This window comes from Salvelinus sp. IW2-2015, linkage group LG17 (assembly GCF_002910315.2).
Source record: "Salvelinus sp. IW2-2015 linkage group LG17, ASM291031v2, whole genome shotgun sequence".
Taxonomy (NCBI): Eukaryota; Metazoa; Chordata; class Actinopteri; order Salmoniformes; family Salmonidae; genus Salvelinus; species Salvelinus sp. IW2-2015.
The window spans coordinates 22,473,372-22,478,436 of record NC_036857.1 but is presented as its reverse complement, the minus strand read 5'-3'; the positions used below and the strand labels follow the sequence as shown (position 1 = coordinate 22,478,436).

The window sequence follows — 5,065 nt, the reverse complement described above, 5'->3', positions numbered from 1 at the left end:
ACACACAGTCTACAGTAGTCTACAGTAGACCATGGGTTGTGGTGGTAGATAAGTCTATTGTGATGTGATTACACGATTATTATTGATGATTGCCTCTTGTAAATTATGAAACAATAGCATAAAAACATACAAAACACATTGCAATTTCCTCAAATCACACAGAATTTACCACAGGCCTCGGACTGTTACGCTGCTGCAGAACATTATTCACAGCATTCAGCCTTATTACACAGTTTCAGTGCAGATGAGTGGTGGCTGCTAAATACAGATAATAGCTCATTAAATAGACCTGTGAAAGAAGGCCCCTCTTATTACACAAAGTGGTCTCATTGATTAGGCACCCTTTCTTCCCATGATAAGACTTTCTCACTATAAGGTATGTCAATCCTCTGTGACTATCTCTTTGCTGTGTTTGCCCAATTTAAGCCGGAACACGCTGGGCCCATCAGACACACTGTCAAGGGTCTGGGGTGACTGTCTACCACACTATAAATTAATTTATCTAAACCAGGGGCATCAAGCACCACATAAATCTGACGGGGCACAAAGTATGTGAAGTTGGAGAATTTTTTTCAAACACCTGAAACAGCTTTTTCCTGCAATCTAGAGCCATAATCATAATGCTTAATTCTATGCAAAACAATATATGGTTTACTGACTGGTCGTTCTTTTTTTAAAGAAACAAAATATGCTTCTCTACATCTCTGCTAAAATTTGGGTAAAAGATTGAAAGAATGTGAGTCTTATTCAGTACATTTAGTAATTGCTTGCTTTTCTAAAGTCTGCCAACCTTGCCAGCAAGCATGCCAGCTAAGACAGTTAGACAAGCTAGCTACTCTAACTGGATTGATAGCCTGACGGCTTCTTGGTAGCTATAGCTATAGTTATGAGGTTGGGAGATTGGGAACCTATCTGGGCTAGCTAAAGCCAACTTCATAATATTGCTAGGTGGCTAGTAGTACAGAGAAATATATATGTTTTTCATTTTACATGACAAATCTGATGGGGCTAGTGCCCCCTATGGGCATGATGCCTCTGATCTCAACAGAGTAGCACTTCCAGGATATTTCCAACATTTCTCACTAGATTATTGACTGATGTTACATTACAGACGGGCAATCTTTTTGTCTAGACAATTTTCTGTCCCTCCTTTAATTGTGAGGCAGCCAAGTGAAGCTGAAAGGTTTCCTGGCAGCTGTAAAGAGCTAAATATGAAGTAACATTAGCCGAGTTCATCCACACACTTGTATGCATTTATCTAAACATGTTCCACTTTAATAGCTTCCTAGAATATAGGACAAACCTACGATTCCAATTGGAATGTGTGGTGCAAATCCTGCCCTGGGAGAAGTAGTGCATAACTGCAGAAAAAACCCATTCCTAAGCACTGTGTGCAGCATGCGGTGGAAATTAACTATTGACCGTTTTTTAATGAAATTCTAAGTTTCTTGCTGATCAATATGCCATCATCTGTAAAATAGTACAGCTGTTGGAACACACTGTGTGAGGGGAAATAAGACAGAAGTAATGCAGGCTCGGGCACAGAATAAAGTGACTGGAGAGGACAACACAATGATAGCCTATTGCACATGGTTCAGTGATGGAAAGGTTAAGCTGAAACATGATAAACAGGATTACCAACAGAACAAAATGGCTATAGTGTTTGTGAAGAGGGTCACCTGTATGCAACAGTAAGCTCGCTGAAGTGCCTTTAAGAATCAGGTCATTCGAAAATCCATTTAAGTGCTCTCTTAGAATGCTGTCTCCATTCCCAAGGGGTCCCTCTCAGAGCCCATTCCTTGTCAAAGGCATTACCATGATACTGTGGGACTGGGAGACTGGGATCTTACAGGAAGGCAGGGGTGGTATTTGGTCAAACGCATCATCTCTTGTTGACTAGTTAACAACTTATGATATTTGGGAGATGTAGCCTATAGTAAAGAAATCATTCTAAAAAGACTTCTTAAGGTAATTGTAATTCTTACTTCATAGGCTATTTCAAGTATATAACACATTGTTATATTTTCTCCCAACATCTAAAATGAGACACTATCTCATCCAATATAGAGTACCCTAAAGAGAGCACAGGAAAAGAGTCAAACATACTGTAAACAGCAACAGATTGTTATTGGAACATACAGTATATGGACATCTTGTTTTCTATTCCCTTGGTTAATTGCACATATGTAATTCGTTTCAATTACTTAAGGTCAGACAGAGAGTTCATCATTTGTGGCTGAACTAATGCTGTATGAAACTTTGCAGTACAGCAACTCATTCCTCTAATGCAAAGCAAGCATGTAATTAATGGACTCCCTCTCCCTCTCCCACCTTCCTCCTTTGTTGTTCGACAGACACTTCAAGTCAAATGTCTCCACAATGGAGGAAAATCCGTTGGCGCAGCCTAAGTGCTGATGCAAGGCATTTCAACAGTGTTATGATTTCTCTGGGATTTCATTGAGCAGACAAGAAGGCTTCCTTCCTAATGCAATAGACTATAATGTTTTTTTTCCTCCAGTCAAAATTCTTTCTTTCTCAAAGGAAGAGGAGTAGTGTTTATTATTGACACGACAATAGAATGAGACGAACATCTTTATAAAGGATTGTAATTTCAACCGCATAGTTTATGTAAAGAAGTCATGTTTGTGCAATGAATCTGGTTCCATAACTTCATCATAACCTTGTGCATTTGTGTAAATATAACACACGTTTATTTATCCTCATAATCTATCATTTCAAAATACATATTTAGTTAAATTGACCATTCACTACAGCCATCATTTGTGAATAACAACAACACAGTGCAAACATGTGCTTTTGTTATTGGTTGCTGTTGCAAATCTAAAATCACTGAATCACAGTAGTATGTGATGTGATGGAATAACAAGTGGGCATCGTTCATTCACAGATTGAGCTGAACTGTAAAGCTATCTGCTCATTGCCAGACAAAATAACAAAGAGAGACAGATGTCTGGCATCCTAAATATGGCCACAAAATGGGAGCGAGCTGAAACCTGACTGACTGAAAGTGAAGGACGTCTCTCTCTGGCTCTGGCTCGGGCTCTGGCTCGGGCTCTGGCTCGGGCTCTGGCTCTGGCTCGGGCTCTGGCTCTGGCTCGGGCTCTGACTGGACTTGGGCTTAGCATGATGTCCAGTCCTAATGCTGCTCACTGTGCAGCTATGTGCCCTTTCTTCTATGTTTACTGTATACCCTTGGTCACGTGGCCCATCGTCAATGCTGCCCGAAGCATTTCTGTATTTTTCTCCCTCTCTCTCTCCTCCTCGCCCCCACCCCAGCTAACCCACCTCCCCCGGCCGTACTGTACATGGCTGAAACTCTACCTCTGCTAGTTTTCAAACGCCCGGAAGGAGGAGAAAGATGTAGCGGATGGATGGGGGTGGGGAGACTGTGCATGCATGCTCTGGTTGGGTGGGAAGGGAGGGGGGTAGAGGGGGGTTCGGACTGTGATGGAAACTCAAGGACAATAACAGCTAAGGACAAATGTATCATCCGGCACTCATCTTTCATGTTCATACCTTTTTCAGTTTGTCATCCTATATGTTAATATCTCAATTTGTCATCCTGTATGTTTCAGGCACACAGTAATTTGTGCAAGTAATACAAATTCAGATACACATGTCTACAGATGTGCGGCACGTTTTGCTCCCCAATTTGCATAAGCCGATCCTCTGCTGTGACCTGAATTGTGTCTGCCTATCATCAGAGTCAAAAAAAAGTCTGGGAGCACGATGGGGGTGGGGTGGTGGTGCTGGAGAGGATTATTTGCGATACGGATGCAAAATCAGCCGGATTTATGTAACATCTGCTATTAATTCCCAGACAACAGGCATGTCAAGGGGTGAAGAGGCACTATTTCACCTAACAACCACTTATACACAAACAAAAGACAATTCCAACTGTGTTTACTATGTTGATATCATGGGGCATTCTGATTCTGGAATGAACAACTTAACCTGTTTCTCCAAAGGGAGCAGTGATACAGTAGCACACCCTAGACAACAGCAGGCAGGACGTGTGTGTGCTGTGCAGAGGTATGCAAACTCACCATTCTCACTGAGACGAACCCCCAAGTTGGTCACAGAGTCAGTGATGGAGCGTGTGAAAGGAGTGAATGAGTCGTCCAGGTGGTGATGGTGATTAGAGGCAGCATTGGATGAAGAGAAATCATCAAGCTTGATTTTCTTCACCAAAAACGAACGGGGCATGTTTCAAAGAATAAAAAACACACAGACCCGAGAATCACGCATGAGAAGAAAAGAGAAGACCCCCAAAGAAAGCAGCAAACAGGCAGAGCTGGAGCCGGCTGACGGTAGTAGTAATCCTTGTGTTAAAGGAAAATGCAACCTCTAAAAGACATAAGAGAAGGAATGAAAATGGAAACCAGTGGAGAACAAGGCAGATGACAATGCTGTGCGTTTCTCTATGGCACCCCCAGCTTTCCAAAAAATACAATTAAAATATTTGGTTCAGCACTGGATAGCTCCTGTGATGCAGCAGGCTTAAAGGACCAGAGAGAAAGAGAAGAGAGAGAGAAAGAGAGAGACAGAGAGAGAGAGCGTGGAGGAGGGAGGAGAGAGTGAGAGTGAGAGCAAGAGAGAGAGAGAGAGAGACTGTCAGACTAGCTGAGATCAGCTCTCTCTCCAGCCTTTATATGGGGCACAGGCAGTGGAAGATCAGGTGGTGCTGCGAAATGGAGCTGCTTAGCTTTAATCCATCAAATGTCCCCGGGGACACACATCAAATTACTACTGAACCGTCTGTGCYTTCARTCGKACACAGACAGAGGAGAAAGAACACACCCATCCCCCCCCCCCCAACACACACACACACACACTGCCCCCACTACTACCACCCCCCTTTCACCCCCTCTTATGCTCCATGGCATGCTCAGAGGAGGAGTAAAAGAGAGGGCGGGCAGACAATGGAGACATGTGGATGAGAGCACATTCAGTGTCCTGTCTCCCATTGTTTTCAGATGAAGTGGCACAGTTTATGTTTGCCTTGTTACAGGCACTGCCTCGCTTACTCCTCATCCTTTCCTCT

At 42.9% G+C, this 5,065-nt stretch overlaps 1 pseudogene; it reads right to left on the bottom strand.

The window, feature by feature from the left end:
• Positions 1-4,745, bottom strand: part of LOC111977088 (transcriptional repressor scratch 1-like) — a 16,099-nt pseudogene extending 11,354 nt beyond the window's left edge.
• Between the last annotated feature and the right edge of the window lie 320 nt (positions 4,746-5,065).